Raw genomic sequence first — 13,629 nt, 5'->3', positions numbered from 1 at the left:
AATGATGCCATTAAGTGGCAGGCTTCTGTCTGTATAACACTATAATTTTTAATCTCCTTCGTTCAAACTTGAAACAGGCCTGATGACAGTAGAGCATGATTTGAATAAGACTGTTGAATATAGAGACTGAGTGTGGATTGTTTAAGAGTCACTTCCCATCCCTCTTCTTCACATAAGGAGGTATGGCTGCTTATATCTTCTGCAAGACGTTTATTGCATTTTTTTCCTCCTTTATCAGAGATGAGCTTATATTTTATGATCTTTCCATTTATTTGGAGAAAGTCATGGGTATTATTCTTTTTTATTCTTATTGTTTTACTCTCTATCAGTTTATATAAATTTTCCTGTGTTTCTTTGGATTCCTCATTTCTATTTTTTTTCCTGCTCGTAATAGCCAAAAACATGTTCTGTATTTGTAGTTATTCAGTAATAATAATAAAGTGTAGCTAATCCGGCCTAGTTCCTTGATACCACAAATTTTGGCACTATAAATATTTTGATACATATTTCACATTTAATTTACTTTTAATGATATTAGGATTCATTTCAAGTAGCAGAAATTGCAAATAAGATACGGAAAATTTTGAATAACTTTTTCTTCTTAAAATTCCTTTGAATATTATAAGAACATTTAAAATATGCCTGTTAAATCTATGGGTGAGGAAAGAATTTATGACCAAACTAAAGTTACAGGACATCACGGAAACAAAATGGATAATTTTAACTACATGAAACCAAAATATTTTTGCACAACCAAAGGCAATATAGTGAAGATTAGGAATAAAGCAGCAATTTTTTGAGATGGTGCTAAATAGCAATTGTTTTTCCTAATAAAATAATCACTTCTCAGGCCTATAGGAAATGATCAAAATATAAAAAAGAACCCTTCCCCAAATAATAAAGTGTCAAAGGATATGAACAGACAATTTTGAAAAAAGGAATTCAAAACTTTATATACTCATATTTTTAAATGCTGTAAATCTGTATTAATTAGAGAAATGTGTAAAAGGTACAGTTCTGAAGTACGTCCACACAGCTTTCAGATTGGCAAACATGATAAAAAAAATTACAAAGGCCAGAAGAATGTGAAAATATTGAGACAATAATGAACTTTTGGTGGAGTTGTAAACTTGCCCAGCCATACTGGAGAAAAATTTGAAACTATGCCCAAAAGTCTATAAAAGTACACATACCCTGTGATCCAGCATTAATAATAATAGAAATGCATCTCAAATATACCTAAGGAAATGGTCCTACATTTACAAAAAAGCATATTGATACCAGCTCTGTTTTCCGTGGCAAAGAATTAGAAATAGAGAAGAGGTCCATCGTTTATGGAATGACTGAACAATTAGTGATACATATTTGTGATGAAGTACTATCGTTCTCTAAGAAATATCTAGGGTGATAGATTCAGAAAAAAAAAAAAAAACCTGGGAAGACTTGTATGGACTGATAGATATTGAAGTGAGCAGAACCAGTAGAGCATTGTACCCAGTAACAGCAGTATTTTAAGTATGATCAACTTGAAAGTCTTACCTCCTGTAATCAAGGTAATTATACAAGACAGTTACAAAGAACCCATTATAAAAAGTGCAAACCACTTTCAGATAAAGAACTGATGAATTCTGAGTGCATATTGAAGCACATTTTTTTCCTGTTTTCTTTGTCTTGCATTCTGTTTGCAACATGGAGAATATGAAAATATGTTTTCCATGATTTCACCTATGTAATTGACATTACATTTGTTGCCTTTTCAGTGAGTAGGAGACATGGTTGGTAGGAGCAAGAGAATTAGAAACTCAAAATTTAAAAAAAGTCAAGAATAAATAATATATTATTAAAAATAAAATCACATAATCATATATATGATGTGTATAATAAAAATAAATTGAAGAATGACCAAATGAAAAATCCATTGAAAACAGTTTGACAACTTCATAGATAACCCAGGTTACATGTAATCAAATACATTTACTAAACCTAAGAGACATAATTACTTCTAACAGAGAAACAATGAAAGTTTTCATTATAAGAACAAGGATAACAACCCTATTGTGTGTCATCCTGTTAGGATTCTAGTGCAATCTAATTCATAAATTCTGCCCCAAAGTTTTGGGTTTGGAGAAAAGGAACACAAGGAACTGTTCCATCTCCCATTCACCATACTCTTTAAGCTTCATTACCTTAAGAAAAACTTGACCTTAAAGAAAACTAACATCACACTGAAATTTGACATGAGTTTATGAATCGTGGGTGTATCAAGTCAAACAAGTAGGAATTATGAATTAACTGTTATCATCTGCAATTGACATGATTGAGAAAATGATATATAGTGTCAAAATCAAATGACATGAATGAAAATGCAACAATATTAATAATAAAATTTAAAATATATATGTAACATGTGTATATGTGTATGATATAGAGCAGGATTTCTGACACTTTTCTACTCATGACTGTTTTTCCCTGAGAAATTTTTACGTGACCTTGGATATATACTTATGTCAAATAAGTAAACAAATCAAACATTTACTGATAATAAATCATAAAGACATTTATTTTAAAACAATTCTTTGGTATACATATAGGTTTACAATTTATTAAAAATGAAAGCAAATTTGCATATTAATGAGAGATGTACTTGTTTATTTTTACATAAGAAATTAAATCTTGGCAGAATATTTGACACTGCAGGACGTAGAGCATGTTCAATGATTTTGAGAGTTGATTCATATTTTGATTTTACAAGCATCAACGTTGAGAATGCTGCTTCACAGAAATACATAGTACAAAATGGCAGAAGTATGATGTAAGATGTAGAAATAAGTAATAAGAATTAAAAAGAAATTGTTGGAAATTCTGTCCTAATCATAAGCCAAAATTCACTTAATGATTTTTGTATGCACAATAAAAACACTGCAATTCATAACATACAATAGACTCAAACCTGAGCAGAAGTCTTTCTGGTCATACTTGTTGGCTTTGTGTTTTGTGACGGCATATGTGGAAGAAAGAGCACGTGTTGTGTGTTCAGAACCAAAGCTGCAGTGAAGTTGTGGGATTCAACATGGACAAGCACCAGTAGAAACATGTTGGATTCATAAAGCATTTGATTTTACATTAATTTTGGTCATTGTGCATTCAGAAACCTTTTTACTGTTCCTAAATGTTTTTGCAAACCCCACAGTCAGTTTGTACACAGTCTGTACACACAGTTTAAGAATCACTGACCTAAGTCACTTCGGTAGCAATTTCTTCACTGCCAGAATAACATCTTTATTTCTCAGACTGCTTATCAAAGGGTTGAACATTGGGATCACATTTGAGTAGATAAGAGACAGAACTTTGTCTATTTCTGCTGATTTTATGGAATTTGGTAAAAAATATGAAATGATACCTGACCCGAAAAACAGGCTAGCCACTGCGAGATGTGAAGAACAGGTGGAGAAGGCTTTCTATCTCACTATAACTGATGAAAGTCTCTGGAATGTGGCAATGATTTTGATGTAGGTCCCAAGTATCAACAGAAATGGAACAATTTCAGACAGGAAAGAACCAGCATAGGAGTATAATTCATTCACAGTGATGTTCCCAGAGGCAAGATTTAGTAATGGAGGAACATCACAAAAAACATGATTGAGAAGGTTAGAACCACAAAAGGGCAGAGAGAAAATCTGGTATGTTTGTCCTATTGGAATAGGAATTTCACTCATCCAGGAGTCAACCACACATCTTTTGGCTCATGATGAGAGCATAGTTCAAAGGGTTACAGATGGCCATGTAACAATCATAAGCCATCACCGCTAGGAGAAAGCACTTGATGCCTCCAAAAATAAGAAACAAAGTTGTGTAGCACATTCCAGAAAAGAAATATTTCTCTTTTGTGTCAAAGGTTTTTAAGCATTCTGGGAAGAGTCACTGATGTGTAACAGATTTCTAGGAAGGAAAAGTGTCTAAGAAAAAAATACATGGGTGTTTTTAAAGTAGGATCTGCCTTACTAATTAAAATGATGAGGCCATTTCCCACCAGAACACTTATACAGATGAGCAAGAAAATATTAAATAGAAATCCTTGATAGTTGGGAAGGTCCCCAAATCCCAGAAGAATGAATTCAGTCACAACAATGACATTTGCTATTGCCATGTTGACTGTGACTCCCACATTGAGGAATAATGAATTTTGGGAAGTGAAGGTTCTTTCCTAAGCTATGATTTATTTTCTTTTCTATAAATGAAAAAAAAAATAATTGGTCTATTTTTTGCCTTCTCATCTCTAGCATACTCTATTTTATAAACTTATGTTAACAATTGAACAATAATTTATTTCTATTATTCATTTCAGTTTAATTGTATAAAACCATGATAACACTGACATTTTCTCTACAAATTATACTCAGAGAGTTTCCTATATGTCTAAAGGGTTTAATGACTACTTTGGAAAATTAATGTCAATATGTATTTGAGGTCAAACTAGAGTCTTCATCCTCCTGCTTAAAAGAATCAGTTTTTTTTAAACCAGTATACCAATCACAATGCCTATTATAATATTTTTATCTAATAACAACAATAGTAACAATGACATAATTGTAATAACTATTATTTAGGAATAACTTTTTTAAATCAATGCAGCCCATAGAAAATACAAATAAATTCCAAGTCACATGAGAAAAACTCTCCATAGGATACAGACCTAGTGTTATTTTTTAAATTAATTGTAAAGCATTGATTTTCCCCATCTCTGTTTACTAGAGTTTTCCCAAAGATGCTTCAAATGAAACTAAAGACCAGCTTACATTTCCATATACTCTTTTTCAATAAAAAAACATGGTCACAATAATTCACAAAGTATTACATATAAATAATCAGTTTCAAAACATCTTCTTTCACAAGGGTTTCTAACTGAACTCCATTAAAAAAAACCTATGGTGATTAAAACAGAAATTACTTGGTATGGAAGTTGTTGTAATTAAGCTCTAACAAGTGAGGTTTTTTTTTTAACGTTCTAATGTTTACTTTAACACAATTTTGGTTGCATGATAGGACATTTAGTTTGAACCGATTCTCAAGGAAAACTGATAAATCATCTTAAGTGGTATTTATAAGCTCAATGCTTATGTCATTATTATAATATCACCAGTTAGAGGAATATGAGCATCCTTAAGAACCAAATATTGCAGAGACCTCAGGCAATTACTCTCCAATTTTTCTCTCAGGATACCTTCCCACTTTTAACAATTATTGAAGACCTTCTCCACCTGAAGCTTTTATACATACTTACGTATCTATATCTATATCTATATCTACATCTACATCTATATCTACATCTATATCTATCTATCTGTCTATCTATCTATCTATGCAGGTTATATCTACCAGCATTTACTACGTTAGAAATTTAATGATTTTAGCATTATTATGAAAATAGTTTTAATATTTGTTTCCCCATGTAAAAGTCAGGAGGGCACCCAGGTGGCCCAAGAGTAGTGCCCTAAATATATTGAGGAGCAACATGAGATTCAGAGTCATTGCAGGAAGCCTTTTTGTCTGACCTCTGAATGTAGTTTTCTTTATCTTAGTTCTTTCTGAGTCCTATTTTCATGGAAGTCCTTAATGCACTTAAATAAATACCTTGTTCTCTTTATTGTTTTGACTGCCTGGCCTGTTGAACTGGGAGCCACTTATTTTGAATTCTGGTCCTGATCCTTTAACAACTTGTTGAAGGCATCTAGGTCTCAACGAATAGATCACTGGGCTTACTCAGCTTACTAGATGTTTGACCCCTGGGAAATAACTATTCTATGCCTCAGTTTCTTGGAGCTTAAAATGGGGACATTAATAGCCTCTACCTCAGAGCTTAATTGTAAAGATCAAATAAAAATATTTTTAAAACATTTAACAAGATGCCAGACATTTAATTCATTATTTGTCTCATCTGGCAAGCGATCAAGTATTCTCTCTCCTCCTGAGAACTTTAGTAATTCTGAAGTTCAAGATTATTATTATTTTAAAGCCTTCTCTCACCCTTCCTTGTCTAAACCTACAGTAGTCTCTACCTTCTTTGCATTAAAACAGGACCTATTGTTGTACCACATACTTCACTGCTCAGTGCTTACTGTCTTAGAACATTCTTGCTATTTTATAAATGCTTATCCTGGGCTTCCAATGAGGTGTTAAACTTATTGAATATGAAGGTCATGCCTATGCCTTATGTAGATTATGTAGCCTGAATGTAGTCAAGGTTCAATGGTTGTTTCTTGATTATTAATAGCTGAAATTCATTGTCCACATGACAGTATGTGAGAGACACTAGTCAGCAAGAAGAAGTCAATATCTTTGTGACTTACGTTCTAATTGACTCAGGACGAGTAATTTAACCTCCAAGTCTCAGTTTCCTCTTCTGTAGGATGAGGTACCTGGAAAAAATGTCCTTTACGGTCCCCTCCATCTGTGAAAATCTGATCCTCTGATTGAAAATCCTTCTATTCAAAAATATCACTTAATTTCATCATAACTGAAAATGTACTATTGGCAATAATGTACCTTCCATATCCAACACTCTATGTTTTAAATTCCCTCTCCTAAAGCAGTGGGCTATAGACTTTTTTAATCATACATATGTATCAGTTTAAAAAAATGAATCTCAAATATATGTGTATGTTTACCAATGTACTAACACAAGACACAAAACAAAGTTATAAAATTTCAAAGACAAGATTAAGGTAAAATAATATTTTATGTCTGAGTAAGATTATGATATTGCCCATACTGAACTTAAAAAAAGAGAAAACTTCATGGAGAAGGGAATGTATAAAAAGATTTAAAACCTTGAACCAGGGGTATTAACCACCATATTCCTACGATAATACAAAAAAGAGGCAATGAGAACCTAAATTAAACTTCTGACAATGAGAAGAGGACATTACCTTAGAGGCGTTTTGAATAGAGAATAAAAAGGAAAGTAACTTTTTCCAAAAGTACAGTCTGTCTGTCTGTCTTCATATATAAATATCTCACTTGACAAATAATATTTTAAAGAGGAAAAATAATATCAGCAAAACAGATTGATACATTGGAATGACCAAAAACTTACAACATATAAAACCTTTGGACTTCCCACCACTATATTGGGGCATGCTGGTGGTGTCTTCTCATATCTCTTCTTTTCAATACTGTTTGATTTTTACAATTTCATAAATATACTTCTTTTGCATATTTGTCATTTTTTTATTTTTCATGTTTATATTTTATCTTTTTCTATTTATATTGCTGTTGTCACTATGCACAATATTTTCGTAATTCTCCTTACTTCATTGTGCTCCAGTTCTAACATATCTTCGCATGCTTTTCTTTTTTTTTCCTCTTTCATTTTGTTTATTTTTTACTTTATTTTTCATTTTTAACACAGTTCATATCACATAAAACAATTCCAGCTTTTGGTCAGGTGATACCTCTTTTTAAAGCTTTTATAATATAGACCAAAAAAGAATTTTTTAAAATATATTAGCCAACTGAGACACAAATAATATTTATGTATGCTAACTTCACAAGCCCTTGACCTAATTGTCTCCACAGCATTGCTAAGAATTAAAGGACCGTAACTTCTTGTTGTTCTAAAGTCCAAAGCCTAGTAGCTTAATTTTAGACTTAACCTCTGATGTTCACCTACCAACAATCCATAATTGCATAGATCTGGTATTAAGCTTACAAACCTTTTGAATATAGGAAGTTGCCACTGAGGGTAGGAACACTGCAGGGAAACAATATCTCCCCAACTTCATGTCAATTGCAAGCAGGAGTAGATTGTCAACTTGCATTCAGCCAGGTTTAAAGTCTATCAGGTGTCAGGGGGAAAACTGAGTCAGGAGAATCTTTCCTCAGCCCAGGCTGAACAACCGCTCTCCCACCCTTCCCATGAGATCACCTTTTTCAGTTCATACCAGCATCTCACAGGCTTAGTGGCATCATGTGATGGAGGCTCAGATTGCCTTTCTTGCTATCCATACCTGGAGTGCGACTCAGAAGAACAGTCACTTAATAGCCCCATAGCATCATAAAATAGCAATTTCCAATAATCAGGTTTCAAATATGACTATAATTTCATTTTGGCTAAAGAACATCTTTATTTATTTATTTAACTTTTAACATTCATTTTCACAAAATTTTGGGTTCCAAATTTTCTCCCCTTTTGTCCCCTCCCCCACCCCCAAACACCAAGCATTTTAATTGCCCCCAACACCAATCTGCTCTCTCTTCTATCATCCCTCTCGGCCCTTGTCTCCATCTTCTCTTTTGTCCTGTAGGGCCAGACAACTTTCTGTACCCCTTTACCCGTATCTCTTCTTTCCTAGTGGCAAGAACAGTACTCGACAGTTGTTCCTAAAACTTTGAGTTCCAACTTTTTTACCTTCCTCCCTCCCCACCCCTTCCCCTTGGCAAGCATTTCAATATAGGCCAAATCTGTGTAGTTTTGCAAATGACTTCCATAATAGTCCTGTTGTATAAGAATAACTATATTTCCCTCCATCCTATCCTGTCCCCCATTATTTCTATTCTCTCTTTTGAGCCTGTCCCTCCCCATGAGTATCGACCTCAAATTGCTCCCTCCTCCCCATGCCCTCCCTTCCATCATCCTCCCGAACTGCTTATCCCCTTATCCCTCACTTTCCTGTATTGTAAGATAGGTTTTCATACCAAAATGAGTGTGCATTTTATTCCTTCCTTTAGTGAAATGTGACGAGAGTAAACTTCATGTTTTTCTCTCACCTCCCCTCTTTATCCTTCCACTAATAAGTCTTTTGCTTGCCTCTTTTATGAGAGATAATTTGCCCCATTCCATGTCTCCCTTTCTCCTCCCAATATATTTCTCTCTCACTGCTTGATTTCATTTTTTTAAGATATGATCCCATCGTCTTCAATTCACTCTGTGCACTCTGTCTCTATGTGTGTGTGCGTGTGCGTGTGTATGTGTGTGTGTGTAATCCCACCCAGAACCCAGATACTGAAAAGTTTCAAGAGTTACAAATATTGTCTTTCCATGTAGGAATGTAAACAGTTCAACTTGAGTAAGTCCCTTAGGATTTCTCTTTGCTGTTCACCTTTTCATGCTTCTCTTCATTCTTGTGTTTGAAAGTCAAATTTTCTTTTCAGCTCTGGTCTTTTCATCAGGAATGCTTGAAAGTCCTCTATTTCATTGAAAGACCAATTTTTCCCCTGAAGTATTCTACTCAGTTTTGCTGGGTAGGTGATTCTTGGTTTTAGTCCTAGTTCCTTTGACTTCTGGAATATCCTATTCCATGCCCTTCAATCCCTTAATGTACAAGCTGCTAGATCTTGTGTTATCCTGATTGTATTTCCACAATACTTGAATTGTTTCTTTCTAGCTGCTTGCAGTATTTTCTCCTTGACCTGGGAACTCTGGAATTGGGCCACAGTGTTCCTAGGAGTTTCTCTTTTTGGATCTCTTTCAGGCGGTGTTCTGTGGATTCCTTGAATATTTATTTTGCCCTCTGGTTCTAGAATCTCAGGGCAGTTTTCCTTGATAATTTCATGAAAGATGATGTCTAGGCTCTTTTTTGGATCATGGCTTTCAGGTAGTCCCATAATTTTGAAATTGTCTCTCCTGGATCTATTTTCCAGGTCAGTTGTTTTTCCAATGAGATATTTCATATTATCTTCCATTTTTTCATTCCTTTGGTTTTGTTTTGTGATTTCTTGGTTTCTCATAAAGTCATTAGCCTCCATGTGTTCCATTCTAATTTTGAAAGAGGTATTTTCTTCGGTGAGCTTTTGAACCTCCTTTTCCATTTGGCTAATTCTACTTTTGAAAGCATTCTTCTCCTCATTGGCTTTTTGAACCTCTTTTGCCAGTTGAGTTAGCCTATTTTTCAAGGTGTTACTTTCTTCAGCATTTTTTTGGGTCTCCTTTAGCGGGGTGCTGACCTGCTGTTCATGCTTTACTGCATGTCCCTCATTTCTCTTCCCAGCTTTTCCTCCACCTCTCTAACTTGATTTTCAAAACTCTTTTTGAGCTCTTCCATGGCCTGAGCCCATTGAGTGAGCTGGGATACAAAAGCCTTGACTTCTGTGTCTTTCCCTGATGGTAAGCATTGTTCTTCCTCATCAGAAAGGAAGGGAGGAAGTATCTGTTCACCAAGAAAGTAACCTTCTATAGTCTTATTTCTTCTCCCTTTTCTGGGCATTTTACCAACCAGTGACTTGACTTCTGAGTATTCTCTTCACACCCACTTTGCCTCCAGATCCTCCCAGCCAGTGCTTGGGGTCTGAGATTCAAATGCTGTTTCCCAGCCTCAGGGCTTTGGGCGGGGGCAGGGCTGCTATTCAGTGTGAGATTAAGTTCAGGTGCTAGGATGGGGGCAGGGCCACCTCACGGGCTCACTTCCTTCAGGGGGTTTATGTGGAGACCTTTAACAATGGATCCAGGCTCCTGCCTGCTTGGAGAGCCCTGGTCTGCTGCAATCTCCGCTGCTGCTTCCAGAGGGGGCCTGAGTTATGGGGGCACCCCATTCCCCTCTCGACCTGCCAAAGAGACCCTCTCACCAACCCTTGTTTCCTGTGGGTGGAGGGACCCGTGCAGCTGCTGGAGATTCCGTCCTTGAAGCCCGCTCGGATCTGCTCCTCTTGGTGCTGCGCGGCCGCGGCAGGACTGGGCTCGGCTCCACGTCCACAGCACGACGGACCTTTTGAGAGAGGTTTGCAGGGCTCTCTGGAACAGAAATCTCCTCCGCTCCACTGTTCTGTGGCCTCTGCTGCTCCAGAATTCGCCGGGAGTTCTTTTTTACAGATATTCTGTGGCCTGTGGGTTCGGAGCTAGTGTATGTGAATCTTTCTACTCCGCCATCTTGGCTCCGCCCCTCAAGAACATCTTTTGAGGCAAGTCTTAAGTGGTTTACATATGTTTCTATACCTGTTCTAGTTCCTGCTTAAGTAATAATCATAAAATCAAATTTACCATTAAAATCTTAACTTTTCCATCAATGCCAAATTGTACCCAATGTTACCTACCTCTAGGAAATTTAGAATAAAATTCTGTTCCCCAAACTAAAGGTGTCTTTGATTTATTCTCAGTAATTAATTCACTCAATTGTTTTAATACTAATTGATTTTACATCACTTTCTAAAATGAGCAATTTTCTTCCCTTTCACTCCCCTCCCCCCTCTTCCTAATACCTTGCATTCTGATTACCCCTTCCCTCAATGTACCCTCCCTTCTATCACACCCCACCATTCCCTTATCCCTATCTTCTCTCTTTTCTTGTAGGGCAAGATAAATTTCTTTACCTCATTCCCTGTGTTTCTTATTTCCCAGTTATATGCAACAAAAATTCTCAACATTCGTTTCTAATGCTTTGAATTCCAACTTCTCTCCCTCCATCCCTCCCTACCCATCTCCACTGAGAAGGCAAGCAATTCAATACAGACTAAATATGTGTGGTTTTGCAAAAAACTTCCATAATAATCATATTGTGTAATACTAACTATATTGCCCTCTATCCTAATCTATCCCCCCTTATTTTGTTTTACTTTTTTATTCCCTCATTTGACCTTGTCCCTTGCCAGAAATGTTTATTTCTAGTTACTCTCTTCTCCCATTTGCCATCCTTTCTATCATTCTCCTCACCTCACTTGTCACCTCCTCCTCTACTTTCTTGTAGTGTTAGAAAGATTTTCATACCAAATTTAGTGAGCATGTGATTCCTTCCTTCATTCATATGTGGAGAGATTAGCTTCACTTTTCCCCTCTCCCCTTCTCCCTTTTCTCCTCCATTGAACAAGATTTTTCTATCTCTTTTATGAGTTATAATCTGCCCCATTCCATTTCTCCCTTTCTCCTCCCAGTGTTTTCCTCCCTCATCCCCTAATTTTTATTTTATTTTTTTGTGTGTGGATATCATCTCATCCGATTCAACACAACCTGTACTCTTTGTCTATATACGTGTATGTGTGTGTATGCATACACAATTCCTCCACCTACCCAAATACTGAGAAAAGATTCAAGAGTTATAAATATTTTCTTTCCTTGTAGGTATGTAAACAGTTCAGTTTTAGAAAGTATTTTACGATTTCACTTTCCTGTTTACCTTTTCATGCTTCTCTTGATCTTTGTGTTTGAAAGTCAAATTTTCTATACAGTTTTGGTATTTTCATCAATATGAATGCTTCGAAGTCCTATATATCATTGAATGACCATTTGTTCCCTTTAAGTATTATGCTCAGTTTTGCTGGGTAGGTGATTCTTGGTTTTAATCCCAGTTTCTTTGACTTCTGAAATATCCTATTCCAAGCCCTTCGATCCCTTAATGTTGAAGCTGTTAAACCCTGTGTTATCCTGATTGTATTTCCACAATGTTATAATTGTTTCTTTCAAGTGGCTTGCAGTATTTTCTTCTTGACCTTGGAACTCTGAAATTTGGCCACAATATTCCTAGGAGTTTCTCTTTTCAGCTCTCTTTCAGGAGGAGATTGGTGGATTCCTTTCATATTTATTGTGCCCTCTGGTTCTAGAATATCAGGACAATTTCCCTTAATAAATTCATAGAAGACAAAGTCTAAGCTCTTTTTTCAACCATGGCTTTCAGGTAGTCCCTTACGTTTTAAATTGTTTCTCCTTGATCCATTTTCCATGTCAGTTGTTTTTCCAATGAGATGTTTCACAATATCTTGTATTTTTTCAGACTTTTAATTTTCTTTTTTGGTGGCTTGGCTTATATCATCGTCATTCATTTCCCTGAATTCAATTCTCTCTTTCAACGAACTATTTTTCTTCACTGAGCTTTTGAACCTTCTCCTCCATTTCACTAATTCTGCTTTTTAATCCCTCCTTCTCCCCATTGGCTTTTTGGACCTCTTTTTCCAATTGAGGTAGCCTCTTTTTAAAGGTGTTATTTTCCTCAGCATTTTTTTGCTTCTCCTTTCGTAAGCTGCTAACTTGTTTTTAAGGTCTTCTGTTGCCTGATCCCAGTTTAAGTTCCCTTTGGAGGCCCTGGAGGCAGGAGCCTCGACTTTCTCTGACAGTGTGCCTTGTTCTTCCTCATCCTGAAGGATGAAAGGAGACACCTGTTCACCAAGAAAGTAACCTTCTGTGGTCTTATTTTTTCTCCTTTTTTGGGCATTTTCCCAGCCAGTTACTTGACTTATGAGTTTCCTCTCTACAACCACCTTGCCTCCAGTTCTGCCAAGCCAAAACTGGGAGTTGAGATTCAGATGAGCTGCTCCAACCCCACAGTGGCTTTTGGGGGTACAGGGCTGCTATTCAGTGCAAGATTAAGATCAGCTGCTCAGGTGGGGGCAGGGCCACCACACAGGGCTTAGTTCCCTCAGGGGCTTTACATTGAGAACTTCAACAATGGGTTACGACTGCTGCCTACCTTGGTAGCCCTTGTCCTTTGCTGCCTCTGCTGCTGTCACCTGAGGAGGCCTGATTTATGAAGACATCCTGCTCCCTTCTCTGCCAGCCAAAAAATTCTTCTCACTGACCTTTAGCGTCTATGGGTTGAGGGATCTGTGCTGCTGCTGGATATTCTGTCCCTGAAGCCTGCTTGATCCTACTTCTCCCGGTGCCTCATGGCCAAGATGGGGCTGAGCTCTGCTCTGAGTCAGGTGTGACAA

At 36.4% G+C, this 13,629-nt stretch overlaps 1 pseudogene; it reads right to left on the bottom strand.

The window, feature by feature from the left end:
- Window positions 1-3,239: 3,239 nt before the first annotated feature.
- LOC140516851 (olfactory receptor 10AG1-like) lies at window positions 3,240-7,333 on the bottom strand (annotated as a pseudogene).
- Between the last annotated feature and the right edge of the window lie 6,296 nt (window positions 7,334-13,629).

The sequence above is a fragment of the Notamacropus eugenii genome, chromosome Y, assembly GCF_028372415.1.
Source record: "Notamacropus eugenii isolate mMacEug1 chromosome Y, mMacEug1.pri_v2, whole genome shotgun sequence".
NCBI lineage: Eukaryota > Metazoa > Chordata > Mammalia > Diprotodontia > Macropodidae > Notamacropus > Notamacropus eugenii.
Note: the sequence above shows the minus strand (reverse complement) of the source record. Positions and strands in the feature narration are given on the sequence as shown.